At 36.3% G+C, this 16,159-nt stretch overlaps 1 long non-coding RNA gene across 1 annotated transcript in view; it reads right to left on the bottom strand.

Moving 5' to 3' along the window:
- The window catches only part of LOC123574023 (uncharacterized), a 156,595-nt gene extending 140,663 nt beyond the window's left edge, over positions 1-15,932 (bottom strand). Inside the window, exon 1 of the long non-coding RNA XR_006698837.2 lies at positions 15,722-15,932. This is a non-coding gene — a long non-coding RNA (uncharacterized lncRNA). The remainder of the gene's footprint in view (positions 1-15,721) is intronic.
- Between the last annotated feature and the right edge of the window lie 227 nt (positions 15,933-16,159).

Below are 16,159 nucleotides of genomic sequence, written 5' to 3'. Positions count from 1 at the left end.
TTTTTCGATGGAGTTTCTGGAACATAAACCACTGTGCTTTCTGGTAGGAAACATAAATGACTGTGTAAGTTGAATATAAAATGCATGAACATCTGGAAGTCTGCTAATTGCAGACAGAATGTCACATAAAACAAGAAATCAAAGAACTTCTTTCTGGCTCATATGTCTTTAGGAGAGAGAAATCACTTTCCCTGGCCCAAGTATACTGGCATAATTGACAAAACGTTGAGATGGCACATTTCCCCATATGTGCTTTCTTGGATCCAGTCAGGTCCCATGAACACTGGACTCATAAACTCCACATTTGGTCTAGGGCAGTATATGATAAATTCTTAAATCAGTGGTAATAAAAAAGGTAGAGCAGAAGTTTAAATACAGCAAACAGACAGGAAACTGAAATGTCTTAGCCAATTGGAATAAAGTAAACTCCTAAGAAAGAAATTCAAATCTAAGTGCATTGGGGGGCAGGTCCCCAACATGCTGAAAGAAATATCATTTCTATTACAACAGTCCCAAAACCACTTCAAATCTATAGACCTGTTTTAATTGGCCAAGAATTTTTTCCCATAAATTTTAGCCAACATTTAAAACTTAGGGAATTTCTTATAAAAATACTTACATCAGAATTTTCTTAAAAATAAGAAGACCCAACAATTCCCCCATAGCTACAGCCTGCTAACACACACAAGAACTTCTACTCTGGAGGAGACTCCTGCCCCCCCGTCATCACCTCTGCTCACACAAAAAACACATAGGTCTAGCCCTTTGTTACTTTTCATTTCACCTACCTGGTCCTTGTAGACATTTGAAATCATAACCACTGCTTCAGAAAAAAAAGTGGTCATAGTTGGCCGGGTTCAGTGGCTCATGCCTATAATCCCAGCACTGTGGGAGGCCGAGGCGGGCGGATCATGAGGTCAGGAGATTGAGACCATCCTGGCTAACACAGTGAAACCCCGTTTCTACTGAAAATACAAAAAAATTAGCCGGGTGTGATGTCAGGCACCTGTAGTCCCAGCTACTCTGGAGGCTAAGGCAGGAGAATAGAGTGAAACCAGAGGCGGAGCTGGCGATGAGCCGAGATCGCACCACTGCACTCCAGCCTGGGCAACAGAGCGAGACTCTGTCTCAAAAAAAAAAAAAAAAAAAAAAAAAAAGTGGTCATAGTCACAAGTCATCGTTTTTATTCTGCTTTTGATGACCCAAATCTTCCTCTTATGTTTCTGAATATATGGTGCCCCGTGAGGGGCTCTCCCAGCTCACTGACTGCTCTTGCACTCACTATGCCTCCTTCATTAGTTGGTACTTCTCTAAATCTCCTGGGGGTTTTAGGAATGATAATCACTCTTGTGCCTATAGCCTCCCAGAGTAAAAATATAGAACAGAGAGTCAAGGAAATGAATATAAAAATTCAACTGTACTAGTGATAACATTAAACTGAAGAACATGGTTTGGATCAGTGGTCAAATGGGTCTCCTAATCCATTCCACTTTGACCTGAATTCAACCCCATCCAAGACTGCTGACTGCTCTGCTGCAGAGACAGAATCTGCCCTGGTAAGCTTCCCTCTAGTGTGTGTTTCAGTCAGGTTGACTCCAAAGAAAGGAAAACCCAGAAAGATCAAAACCATTCATGCTCAGTACCTTTCCCCAGTATATCAATCCCAAAAGTCATCATTTGAACTTTGGCTAGGAGTAAAATTGGTAGAGAAAAGTCTAGAAGGATTTTAGCCCATTTTACTTCTTGGAGATTGAATACATATTATTTCCTACTTGTGGAAATATGAGAAGTAGTAAATAAGATTCCCACACATGTATACACATTCCTCTGGTTTCCATTCTCTTCACGTATTTGGTTTAACAGCTAAGCAAATGGCTAATGATGGATTCAGCTCATCCCCAGGGACAGAGATGAGCTTCAGAACAGCCCTGTTTATGAGGCTTCTCTGCAAATACCAACCAATGCTCCACTGTGTCCAAAGAATCATACATTAAGTAAACTTATTCCAAAGTTCTACTTTTACCCTCATACGAAGTTGTTTTTACTCCCTATTTTGTTTCTCATTCTAATTTGTGCCCAGCCTCACTCTCCATCATAATTCACCAGAGGTTATACAATGAAGTAAAATAGAGGCACAATTATTCTCCAATAATAGCATCAACAACATAAAAATTACCAAATGGGAATATAAATATGCTCCCTTATGAAGTTCTCAGGAAGAAATTAAAGCCTCAATGGTAACACACCTGGCTTTAAATTCAGAAATATAAATATATTTTTTTTTCTCAAGTTCTTTGTGTACTATCTAGAAAAGTCCTGACTAGTTGACTTGTAATCTGGGCTGTGTTCCATAGGAATGGATATTGTACAACAAGACATCAGAAATTAAATTATTTTCCCCATGGGCTCCTCTACTAAGAAAGTCCAAAGAGTTACACAACACAAAAATTATTAGAATCCTAGTTTTAAAACAACTTAATTGCAGCTCCAAAGTGAATATCTCCAATTTTTTAGAAAAAGATCTCCAAAAACTAGGAACCAATATGTACTGTCCCCAAAGACCATAAAAGGCTCAGTGCTATCTAACGAAAGGATAGTCAATTCAGAGAAAAAATTTCTGCTACTCTAGACTCCCAGTTAGTGTCACTTATTCAGGGTCCAAAATCAGTGAATTGTGAAGTCAGCAATAAGATTAATTATGCTTAACCAATATCAAGGGGAAAGGAATTCATTTTTACATTCTCTCTCCTCAATCAGAGAGTGGGAAAAACTCCTGACAAAGTTTTGAAATTTGCAGTAGTCATGGCCCCAAGTCAGCGGGTCTTATTGAAGTTTCCTTCTTTCCCATGCAGCATACTTAAAACTTGTTCACTTCATTTTCCCTTTGAGCCTAATTTTCTGTCCTAGCCCTCATTCCAGGATAGCAGTTGAGGGTGAGATCTGACCAGGATGCAGGCCTGTTTCAAGGGACTATTGCTGCTTGCTCCGGAATGTCTTAGAGAATGAGACTTGCCTGCGAGGGAAGATTCCCCTCTCCCCAATCTTGGTCTCTGCTGGAGAATCACCCTCTGCAAGGCCCTTCTTTTCCTTAGCTTTCAAATGTTCTAGGCTTTGAGCAACATCTCTTTCTGCTTAATAGTTTTCTGCAACAGGGAAGGTCTCTAATGCTTTATTTCTGTCTGCTATTGTCTTATTCCAAGTAGGCTCATAATAGTTTACCTTGCTTCTTAAATGGATTACTTTCCTTCTCTACCATAGGCATAACTATCCGCAAGACCTGAGTATCTGCTTTTCTTTCTCATTTTTTTGTTTGTTTGTTTGTTTTTGTGTGTGGGGGGGTTTTTTTGGTTTTTTTTTTTTTTGGAGACGGAGTCTCACACTGTCGCCCAGGCTGGAGTGTAGCGGTGCAATCTCGGCTCACTACAAGCTCCGTGTCCTGGGTTCACGCCATTCTCCTGCCTCAGTCTCCCGAGTAGCTGGGACGACGGGCGCTGACCACCATGCCCGGCTAATTTTTTGTATTTGAGACGGGATTTCACCGTGTTAGCCAGGATGGTCTCGATCTCCTGACCTCATGATCCACCCACCTCGGCCTCCCAAAGAGTTGGATTACAGGCGTGAGCCACCGCACCCGGCCTCTCTTTCTCATTGTTTTTAAGTTCAGTTGTCTGTTTTCAATGACATAATTTTCTCCAGGTTTTTTCTGGTAGGGTACCCTATCTTGAGATCATTACAGTCAGTGAGTTCTGGTGCGCTGCCAAAACATCCACTGTTTAAAAAAATATTTTCAACCTTCACCTCCTGGGTTGAATCATCTCAATCATTGTCTCATCAGAGACAGGCTGAATTTGATGTATTTTTTTCTCTCTTTTTCAATATATAGTAGCTCCCATTACTTTCCTTAAAGTCCTTATTTTATATTTCTTCTCCTTGAGAGAGAGACAGTATCTTCCTGCCCACTTACAACAGGTGTATCACCTTGCATCAGTACTTCTTTTAATGTAGGCTGCTATTTCAATCATTCTCTTTCACATGTGTCCAGATATTCTATACCCATGTGGTTAGTTCTCATTAAAGACTCCTTATCTACAACTTTAAGAGGAACATTTTCAAGAGTCTGTTAAGTCCACAATTTCGTAGATGACTAAAAAAACAAATTCTACCCAAATACGAAACATCTGTCTATAACTGTGTCTATAATCACGGTGTCTATAGACAAGGATATTTATAGACTAAGTAAAGTTTCTAAAAATCTTTCCCTTTTACAATGAAATTGAAAAGTGGATTAGCCTAAAGTAGAGTCAGTTATATCAATGGCTTTTATTTTTCTTCTAGATCCACATAGTAGAAAGAGAAAACAGAACAAAACAAAGCCTGACATTGTCAGTCTGTCCCTAAAACATCTCATTATTAGGTTTAGAATAAAGTTTACTCAAAAGTTCTTAAAAAAAAAAAAAAAAAAGACTTGTTAGATCTGGGATTGCTCAACATAACAATTACACTACACTCTCTTTGCCCCTGCTACTATGCTACAGCCATGTTTTTCTATGCTCCATTTACCCTCCTTAATTCTAGAAGAACTAAAAAATCCCCTCTTTTACAGTCCCACTTTAAAAAGTAGATAAATTGGGGCTTATTTTCTTTAATTTGTCATATCTAGCTAGTCAAACCTCTAAGATTTTAACATTTCTCCTAAGAAAATGTCTTTCTTACTCCAATGGAATTTGTCTGTTACTTTATTTTTCTTTCATTCTTCTCAAAATTCTTATTCTAATAATAACACAAAGCATATTTTTAAATCAAGACATTCCTCTTAAATTCCAAATAAAACCATTCCAGAAACAGAGTGTAGGAGGCAAAATCTATTTTAATTGCCATTTTAAGCTCTGGATTCACAATAATTTTGTTGACTTTTTGCACTATCCACTATGTACTAAGAGCATCTATTCTTTTTCATTTGTTCTTCCAACTTCTATGGGTAAAACTAGAATCTGAGTCTCTGAAATAAAAACTACTGTCAGAGTTAACATAATTATTATTTTTAGAACCCATGTGAGTCCATGAAGTTGGATGGAAGAGTGCACAATTCATGAGATTCTAAGCAGTTAGCTCCCCCACAGTTCCCTCCCTTGTTGCTGAATGTAGTTGAGAATAACATAAATAGGAACGGAATTTGGGGCAATGGATGAAGCACTGCATTTGTATGCCAGGCATAAAATTCATACTAGTTATTTGTAGCCCACATGGACTTAGCTGTCTTTACAAACCATCTATAAACCTGGCTTAAAAAAAATACAACAAAAGCAGCACAATTATTCCACCCACCAATGTTTATTAAGCATGTATGCTTAAGCTCTAACTGTTTTGATGTGAGCCTTAACAAGAAGTAACAGTTCTCTTTTTCTTGGATAGGAATCAGCAATAGACCTGAGATGCCTAGGGCATTAGCCTTCTATTCAGCTAGCTTAGCAATAAACACTTAGGAAGATTTTGTTACTTTCAAAAGGTCAAGACTCTAAACAAAAATTTTAAAACAACTAAAATTAAGCAATATATTGTTTAGGTACTGAGCGCAAGTCCCAGAAAGTGGTTACATCAGCACAGAAAGAAGAAAGAAAAACGAGATGGAGAAAACAAATAGGCAGATGGAAGTTTTTGTTAATGTTTTCGGGTCTAGTTTTCTGATCACGTGGTGGTTTTATGGAGGTTAATTTATTAAAAATAAGTAAATTATGAAACAAATAAAAGAGGACCATGATATGTCAATAATAAAAGTGGACAATTGATCAAATATTCTGAACAATTCAATTTTGTGTACCTAGAGGACAGTAAAATATATATAGGTATACATAATGTTCCTATGCAAAAAAAAAATTATTTACAATAGCAGATAACTTTTGCTTTCATTTGTATTGTTCTGAAAACTGGAAATGAGATGTTTTAATTACATAAAAATGATTCTTAATAACTTTTTCCTTAACATTATGGAATGTTCAATAGTATATCGATAAAGGAAAACTCTATACTTGCTAATTATATTCCACAATACAAACATTCAATCAGGAAATAAAAATATTATCTCTTGAACTTCTGGAATAAACATATGATATCAGCTGAAACAACGCTGGTATTAAATGAATGATAAAGAAGATATAGCATGCTACATTTCCTCCACTCCCAAACAATTCTACTGAATTTGTACCTCCAAACCTTAAAAGCAGCATAGTAAAAATACTGTTAAATTTCTTCTTAGCTATGTTATAGCTTTGTATCACTAGTAAAAAGAAAAAGAAATGCACAGCAGCTCACTCCCTCGCAAAAAAAAATCTTGTTAGTAGAAAAATTAAAACTTCACAAGTATATAAAAATGAGACAAATTTCAAAGATAAAATTTGAGATGTTTGCTTCCAGTAATAGAAAACTAGATAACTTGGAACTATCTTCCTGCTGAAAGAAAATAGAAAGTTTGGACAAAATAAAACAAAATCTGTGTAATGGCACTGAAAAACTACTAAGGCAGTGAAGATTTATTGTGATAAGATCTAAGAAAACAAAACAAAAAAATAAACAGATTTATAACCTGGAATTTGAGAGCTGTGTGTCCGAAGGGTGTTTGCCTGTTTTACTAGAAAAGCCCAATAAGAAGCTGAAGAAAGCTTTCATTACACTCAGGAGGCTAAGAGCACAAGATTGAAAACAAAACATAAATCAAGGATTAATCAAGGGCAGAGACAGGGAAGGTGCGTGGGTCAACCACTAAGACTGGGCTGAGATTACAAAGACTGACATCCTGGGGACACGTAGAAATTAGAAATAAAACGATTTTCATATGGACTGAAAATTTTGGCCTGAAATTGTTAGTGTCCCTAACTGTGCCAGAAACAAATATAAATTTTCTCTTATAGAAGATAACAATATCATGATCCTCAAATTATATCCATAATTTTTGATGAGTAATATCTAGCACTTGATCAAAAAAATAGGTCACACAGGAGACAAGATAGTTCATCTAAACTCCCAAGAGAAACAAGTAATAAAAAACAGTCACACCAGGGATCCAGAAACAAAAGCATTAAATAAATATGCCTAATAGAATTGAGCAAATAGAATTGAGCAATTAACTAAAACTATTACAAAAATAAACCAAATGGGAATTCTAGAAACAGTATGCTGGTATCAACAGTACTAAATACGGCTATAGACAGAATGAGTGACATAGAAAAAAGAAATATCTAAAACAGAATATTCAAGCTACAGTCTGGAAAAAAAAAAGATGGAAGATACAGAAACAAGTGTAGAAATAACAAATGGCATATGGCTTAAAGGTATTACGTACACGTATTTGAAGACCCAGAAGGAGAAAGAAAAAATGAAGCAGAAACAGTATTTGAAGAGCTACTGGCTCTTGAGAAATGCCCAAAATTGACAAAAATACATTAAGTCCCAGCTTCAAAAAGTGCTATGAACAGAATAAGAGGGATAATTGCAAAGAAAATCGCATGTAGACATATACTAGTAAATCTCTGAAAACCAAAAGCAAAGAGAACATTTCTTTGATTTTTAAAATTTTTAATTAACACATAATAAAACAGTTGGAGGAAAAACGACTACATACTTTTTCACATGCATAGGATTAGTAACCAACATTGATCACTGATAATTAGCACTAAATGATCGTTTTGCTGCCTTGAAAAAGGCCAGAGTATAAATGCCATTCTGTCAGTTGTAGAGGTCTACCAGATGAGTCTACTTGACAATGCCAGTCAAGATGCTGGTGCTCCCAGAGACAAGCCAGGTAAGAATATCATCTCAGACAGGGTTTGTCTGTGTAATAGTTTATAATATGAATGTAGAAGAATGAATGAAAAAGAAATGAAAACAGAAAGCATAATCTTTTTTTTTTTCTTTTTTTAGTTTATTATGCTTTAAGTTCTAGGATACATGTGCACAACGTGCAGATTTGTTACATATGTATACATGTGCCATGTTGGTGTGCTGCACCCATTAACTCGTCATTTACATTAGGTATATCTCCTAATGCTATCCCTCCCCTTCCCCCCTCCCCACAATAGGCCCCGGTGTGTGAGGTTCCCCTTCCTGTGTCCAAGTGATCTCATTGTTCAATTCCCACCTATGAGTGAGAACATGCAGTGTTTGGTTTTCTGTTCTTGCGATAGTTTGCTGAGAATGATGGTTTCCAGCTTCATCCATGTCCCTACAAAGGACACTAACTCATCCTTTTTTATGGCTGCATAGTATTCCATGGTGTATATGTGCCACATAGAAAGCATAATCTTTAACTCCCTGCTTACATCTTTTTTACTTTGACTCCAGCAAAAGCTTATTCTTTTTTAAAATTTTGATAATGAAAATGTATTTACATGATTATAGTTCCTTGACACACTTACTGGATAGTCTTTTATTTCTTAATGTATCATCAAGGTCATTGAGAATTCCTATGTTTAAAGAAACATTTTGTTTTCTTTTTATATTCTTTCCTCTATCCCACAAGAAATAATTTAAACAGCATGCAAAACGCTATGTGTAGTTTACATTTCAGTTGAAAATCAGTAGTGCTAACGATTGGGAAAGAATCACAGGAAAGGAGTGGTACCCCAAGTTCTTTAAGCTAACAATATCATGGAAATAGCACTGAACTAGGAATCAGGAAACCAGATTCTATTTCTGGCTTTGTTCCTAAGTAACTTTAGGCAGTTTTCATAGCCTTTCTTGGTACATTTTCTCATCTGTTGAATAATCTCTTTAGTTTCTTTAAATTCAAATATTCTATGATGCAATGTAGGCCAATCTATACTTTTTAACAAAACATATGTGATATATATTCCAGGAAATCTTCCTACAAATTTTTCATTCAAGCTTATATCCTTCAATGCTAAATGATAAATTTAAAATACGTAACAAGCAAGTGCTAATGAGCAAAGTCTGAGACCAGCCTAGTCTCCAACTACTATTTTCTAACATAGTTGCCTAAGCACATAAATAATATATACTTGCTGTTTAATGATACTTCCTAGTAAGTTCCCATGGACTTTGACATTTATGCCTTCAAAAGTAATCACTCCTTTTTTTCACTCCCTCACTTTATCAACATGGAAATAGAGGAACATTTTTTAATCTATTAATTCTACTAAGAACTATGTCATCTCAAAGATTTCACTGAAATTTTATATGCTTAACGTGGGAATCAGGCATCATACCACTTTTAAAAATCTCCTCCCGATTAGGGCATTGTATTATGTTAGTGGCATCTAATCACTTAACCTTCAAATTTAAAAATATCTTTACCTGACAGATTCCCAGAGCTGCACCATTACATAAACTGCGTATAAATTATTTACTTAAATTGAATTGCTTGTAAATTATAATTTTACATAATCTGGGAAAAAATAGAAATACCATTTTGAAAGATTTTCCTCACAGAGACATTCTTTTATGTAACAGTTTCAGTATGTTTCCTTGACAACATTGTTCCTAAGAATGTCTCGTTGAGGCTATGGTAAATGATTGACGTATATTTTAAAAATAGAAAATATGAACATGCCATGTGTAGTTAAACATGTCATTATAATCATACAACCAAGTGTAGGTCATCAACATACTAGTTAAAGCTGTATTAAATATTGTTTATTTAAAAAAATGAAATTCACCAAAATGAATCATTGGAAACTAGATGAAATAGTAGTTTCCAGAATAAACATATGTACTAATGCCACAGGTGCTCCAAGTGTAATTGATGTAGTTCTCAACCTTTTCCATAATTGTCTTAAACTGAACTTGTCATTCATTGAGGCATGCATTCATTATTGAGCTGTGTACTGTACCAGGTGCTGAACTTTCATTGGTAAACATCGCCTTGAAAAGTAATAAGTGAACAGAGAAAATAACACCTACTTTGTGTGGTAAATAGAGTTAACATTCTGCCTTTGTCTCATATTTAGCAGATCAAGACTGTGAGACACATCAAAAAATTATCTAGTCCCTTCTGCCACAGGGTGGGATTAACTAACATTTTCTAGATGATTTCCTAAGGCGTGTTCTCATGTGATTACCTAGTATTTAATCTAATATATGTGGCTGATATTTTATTTTGGAGTCATGGAAATTAAAAACAACCAAACTTTCCAATTGTGGGAGGAAGTATAGTAAGAATGTATTTTTTATTTAAATTATTTTTTATAAAAGCACATGCATGCCTAATCCACTAGAGCTGGATGTTAACATAAAATGACTGTTTCAATGCACTCTCTTATGACTAGGACTTACAGCTGATCTGACAATTACAAGACCATCACCTCAAATTAGGAAATGGGACTGTTGATGGGCATTACAAAACAGAATAAGAGTAGATGACCATGGCCTAAAATCATAACTCTAAAATCAGCTCAGGGTATGAACTGCTCAAGATGATTCAGTGACTTGGCAAGTAATTAATCCTTTCTACTCCAAAGAGATGGATAAAATATAAAAGAAAAATGGCATGGGTTTAAATACGTGATAGACATCTCTACCAACTTGACAGGGAACAAAAGCCAAATGGTAAATAGGAGTCAGAGCAGATTATCTTTTCCAGAAATTGTGAAGCAAGCAATAGATGCTGAGAGCAAGAGGAAATTTTAAAATCCTTCACATAAAAATAAGGTGCTGAATCTCTAGCTCTAATCTCCAACCAATTGTGAGAAAGGGCTATGAAAAAATAGGAGGGGGGTGGCTACCAAATGTTATCAGAAGCCATAGTTCATGCTGTGCTACAGCCATAGAGCTCCTGAACTGAATCTCTCAAAGGTTTTTCAGTTGGCAACTGAAGAATTTGGTTCAGAATGGAATCAAGAATATAAATAATTATATTATAATGATACATGTGCATGTATGTTTATTGCAGCACTATTCACAATAGCAAAGACATGGAATTAACCCAAATGCCCTTCAATGATAGACTGGATAAAGAAAATGTGTATATATGTACACCATGGAATACTATGCAGTCATAAAAAGGAGTGAGATCATGTCCTTTGCAGGGACGTGAACGAAACTGGAAGCCATTATCTTCAGTAAACTAATGCAAGAACAGAAAACCAAACACTGCATGTTCTCACTTGTAAGTGGGAGCTGAACAATGAGAACACGTGAACACAGGTAGGGGAACAACACACACCGGGGTCTGTCAGGAGAGGGCAGGGAGGTGGGAGGAGAGCATCAGGATAAATAGCTAATGCATGTCAGACTTAATACCTAGGTGATGGGTTGGTAGGTGCAGCAAACCACCATGACACATGTTTACCTATGTAACAAACCTGCACATCCTGCATATGTACCCTGGAACATAAATAAAATAAAATAAAATAAAATAAAATAAAATAAAATAAAATAAAATAAAAACCTTTGGAGGCAACTGCAAACCCTCTTACCAGGAAGATTGAGTTCAGAAAGTGATTTGTCAGCATCCATAAAACTGTAGTAGGCTGACTGGTAGCCTGAAGGTAAAGTAAAATCTCAATCTCTTCACAGTTCTAGGCAGTCATCTCTTTGTTTCATTTATATTCCACAATCTTGATTTTCACTTACTAATATCTTGCTTTCTAGTACCCTTCAGCTGAATCATCAGTGATTTTTTTTCTATCTGCTCCCCAAACCTATTTTGACATAGTGACTTTATTTTTTTCAGTAAGTTATTCTTTTCTTTGTTGTTTTATTTAATAGTACCTAGGAAATGTACTAGGTACTCTTTTAAAAACTTTATACATGCCGGGCGCGGTGGCTCACGCCTGTAATCCCAGCACTTTGGGAGGCCGAGGCGGGTGGATCACGAGGTCAGGAGATCGAGACCATCCTGGCTAACATGGTGAAACCCCGTCTCTACTAAAAAATACAAAAAACTAGCCGGGCGAGGTGGCGGGCGCCTGTAGTCCCAGCTACTCGGGAGGCTGAGGCAGGAGAATGGCGTGAACCTGGGAGGCGGAGCTTGCAGTGAGCTGAGATCTGGCCACTGCACTCCAGCCTGGACCAGAGAGCAAGACTCCGTCTCAAAAAAAAAAAAAAAAAAAGAACTTTATACATATTAGCTTGCTTAAGTAATAAGGGCCCAAAGCATCACAGTGTAGACATCACAGTATGGGCATCATAGTGTAGACACTGTGGGTAAGCCAGGGTAGGATACACAAAAGGACGCCTGGTATTTGGAGTGTAGATTATTGATGGTTTCCAGAAGTGTTTGTGCCTGTCTATAAGAAATTGAGCACAGTTCTCCTCACTGGCTCAGTCACTCTCTTGAAAACCTCTAGGGATTTTTATAGAGAGATATATAGATAAATGGGCCAATAGATAGATAGACAGATACATAAATACATACATAGATACATAGATAGATGTAGGTATAGAGTAAAATATAGATTTCAGATATAAATATTTATATATTGATGGGTAGACCCAACTTGACTTTAGATCGGGATTCTTATGGGAAAAACAAAGAAGTCACTTTATAGAAAACTGATGACATTAGGCTTATTTTTGTCTATTTTGCCTCATGTTGCAAACTTTGCATTCTGCTTGTAAAGCAAGGTGTGATTCTGATAGCACTCTGTAAGAATTCTTTTATGGAAGGCATTGTATAGCAGCATAAAAAGAATCTTTAGTTTTATCATAAATAACAGTATGTCCTTTGTACTACTGTTCTGCATTTTATGCTGTTCCAAAGGATGAAATCTTAACTTACATGAAGAATAAATTCCATCATTTCAAAAGATTTACATGGAATTCTTCAATAAGAATTGTTTTATGTAGTAATTTCTCCTTCAGCATTAAATATGTTATCAACTAACACAACTTTTCATAAATATATCTATTTCACAAAGCAAAGTACTTGTATGCAAACCATCTGGAGAATCTTTTCATCAGTTTTTACTTGATATCAATAGAAATGAATTTTCCTTCAGTTTAATCATCATGGATAAGTTATATTACTGTACTTTTTCTCTTCCCTCTTCTGTCTAATATGGTCAGCAGGACCCTATATTTTATATCTGCATAACACACTACATGATGCTTAGCATGCAGAAAAAGACAATAATTGTCTTCATCGCATATGCCATCTACTAAATAATAATAGTCAGCAGTCTGCCATTATTTCTCATTCATTTAACCATTCAAACAACACATATTTATTGAGCACGCAGCATGTCCCTGCAGGCTATGTAGATGAACGAAACAGTCATGGTCGCAGCCGTCACTGAGGTTACAGACTAGTTCTTAGAAAAAAAAAAATTACCCAAGATAAATTTATGATTGATTTCCTTGAGTAAGTCTAGTCCATCAAACAGCTAAAATTATAAATTGCTTTCCCATAGCACATAGGCTGTTTTCAAAAACAAAACTATACAAGCATTAATACCAATTGTCCCTATGGTTTAGAAGGAAAAGAGAGTAAGAAAGATTATAAAACTCTTTCATTTTATTACAAAAATAAATCTCCTAAGCACATATATAGACCATATTGAGTTTCTCAGGAGGTCAAACAATGTTTTTGAGGTTTTTGATCCCTATACATCTCCTCTGTCACTAAAATTGGGAAATAATTGTCAAAATCTCCTGAGAGTTAAGATAAATTATCATAATATCATAATAAAGCCTCCCATGATTTGACAAGTTTTATAATAATCCCAACACTTGCCATGGTTGTGCCTTTTACCTGGAAATAAAGCTTTTTTCTCTGACAGCAAAGATTATTTTTCTTGAAGCTACCAACAAAAACAAAGAAAAGATGACAGTGCCTTAGTTCCAAGGTGTGACTGTCACAATTCAATGGCAATCTTGGATCAAAACTTACAGTTTCAATCAGTGACTTCATTCCAGGTAAAGCCGATGACCTCTATAAGCCCCTTATGAGTGTGTATGCTCAGGACACAATAAAGCCCCCATCCAACGCACCTGCTCATGCACAGAGAAGTAGCTACGGAGAACCATACATACTCTAATTTGAAAGTATGGTCAAAGAACATACCAACATACTGAAGTAATTATCCTCAAATTCAGTAGAGGAAGAGAACAAAAAGATGGGAAGACATAGACATTTCAAATCATACAGACTGCTCTTGTCTAAAAAGTGCAAACTGGTCTTTAAAAATAAGTTCATTTTTAGTACCAAATGTGTGCATTTCCCTTCAAATTTTTAACTATGAGTGTCCTTCCTAATTATATGTTTGTGCACTGTATCAAATTCCTCTGAAGTCTTCTTTTGTGGTTAACAGCCTATGCACTATCTCCTCTTAATTACTGCTCATGCCCCCCTCAGTGTGAATAATGCCTAAAGCAGATGGTGTCTCCTCCTACGAAGCAAGCATTTGGCCAAAACAGAACAACAGAGACAATTTCCAAAGTCTGATGGGTACTCTTCAGTCTGATTGCCTCTCTTTATCATAATTTCTTAGGGACATGGCATCATTGAGACTCTTTTGTCAGATCTCAGTCTGTTCCTCACCCCTAAGCAACACCATCTCATAGACAGAGAAACATAATTTAAGAGTTCAAGAATTCCAGAACTTTATAGTCACAAAAAATCATATTAATACAATGTTCTATTTACATGATACCTGTTTAATATCAAACAATGCAATTCAATGTAAGCCAAAGAAATCATTTCTAAAATTCAAATTCGGAGAAATGTCATGTAAACTCTACACTTCTGGCCAGGCATGGTGTCTCATGCCTGTAAACCCAGCACTTTGGGAAACAGAACCAGGAGACTCGCTTGAGCCCAGGAGTTTGAAGCTGTAGGGAGTCCTGATTGCACCACTGCACTCCAACATGGGAGACAGGGTGAAATCCTGTCTCGAAAATAAATAGTAATAATTAAAATAAATGCTACACTTCTGTCTTCCACCTTGTAAGGTCTTGGAGAGTATATTGTATAACTATATTTCATAATTATTATTTTCTACATTACTGTGAACTATTTTCTTCTTGGGTCAATGCAAAACATTACTGTTCCTAATGATTACCTTTGAAATGATCACCAACAGTATTAGTCACAGTCATCAGTACATTTATAGTAAAAACTTAAGCATTACTTAATGTGCTTTGGCAGTTTCTAATATAGCAAGTAGGGAAATTGAAAGTAATCATATTACAATACAATACAACAAGGTGTATATATTGGAAAATAGAACATTCTAATGGAATTAAGTTTCCACTTTGTAAAGGCAATATATGAGCCAAGTTGGGAGAGACTAATGTTTAGAAACCATAAATAATCCTTTCAAATCATGACAGGCAATTTTACTTGCACACAAATGGATGATTTTTAAATGAACAAAGATTTATTTTTTTGGCAAGTACCTTACAAAATATCTAGTTTGTGCTATCAAAAACCCATTTATTTGAATATAGAAACAACCTTTGAGTAAGTATTTTCATCCTAGGAAAATCTTCCCAGCCATTGAAAATACTTTTAATCAAGCAAAGCTTCTATATTCCCAATCCCACAATTAACCATTTCCTATAAATGTACTCTCACACCAAAACCTAGCCCATGAGGAGAAGTGCAAATTAGAGAATAGAAACATTCAAAGAAGCAGTATCGCCGGTTACTCTTAATCTCACTCTCACCGGTATCTCTAGTTCCAATTCAGTAGACAGAAAAGCCACACACTCTCACCATAGCTAAACAGTGAAAAGACCATTTGCCCTTGGCATGCTCAAATCTCATTACCTTTGCGCTCTTCCAACACCAACTTCGTGGCCTTACTTGGCTCTTCATTTATTCTACACCTATTTATTATCTCGTATATACCAGAAATTTTCCTAAAAAGTAAATACTCGGCGAGACGCTGTGGCTCACTCCTGTAATACCAACACTTTGGGAGGCCAAGGCAGGTGGATCACGAGGTCAGCAGATCGAAACCATCCTGGCTAACACAGGTGAAACCCCGTCTCTACTAAAAATACAAAAAACTAGCCGGGCGCGGTGGCGGGCGCCTGTAGTCCCAGCTACTCCGGAGGCTGAGGCAGGAGAATGGCGTGAACCCAGGAGGCGGAGCTTGCAGTGAGCTGAGATCGCGCCACTGCACTCCAACCTGGGCGACACAGCAAGACTGCGTCTCAAAAAAAAAAAAGTAAATACTCAAGTGAACAAAAGCTAACATGATTT

Source organism: Macaca fascicularis, chromosome 6 (genome assembly GCF_037993035.2).
Source record: "Macaca fascicularis isolate 582-1 chromosome 6, T2T-MFA8v1.1".
In the NCBI taxonomy this organism is placed as follows: Eukaryota; Metazoa; Chordata; class Mammalia; order Primates; family Cercopithecidae; genus Macaca; species Macaca fascicularis.
This window is presented reverse-complemented; position numbering and strand designations above follow the sequence as displayed.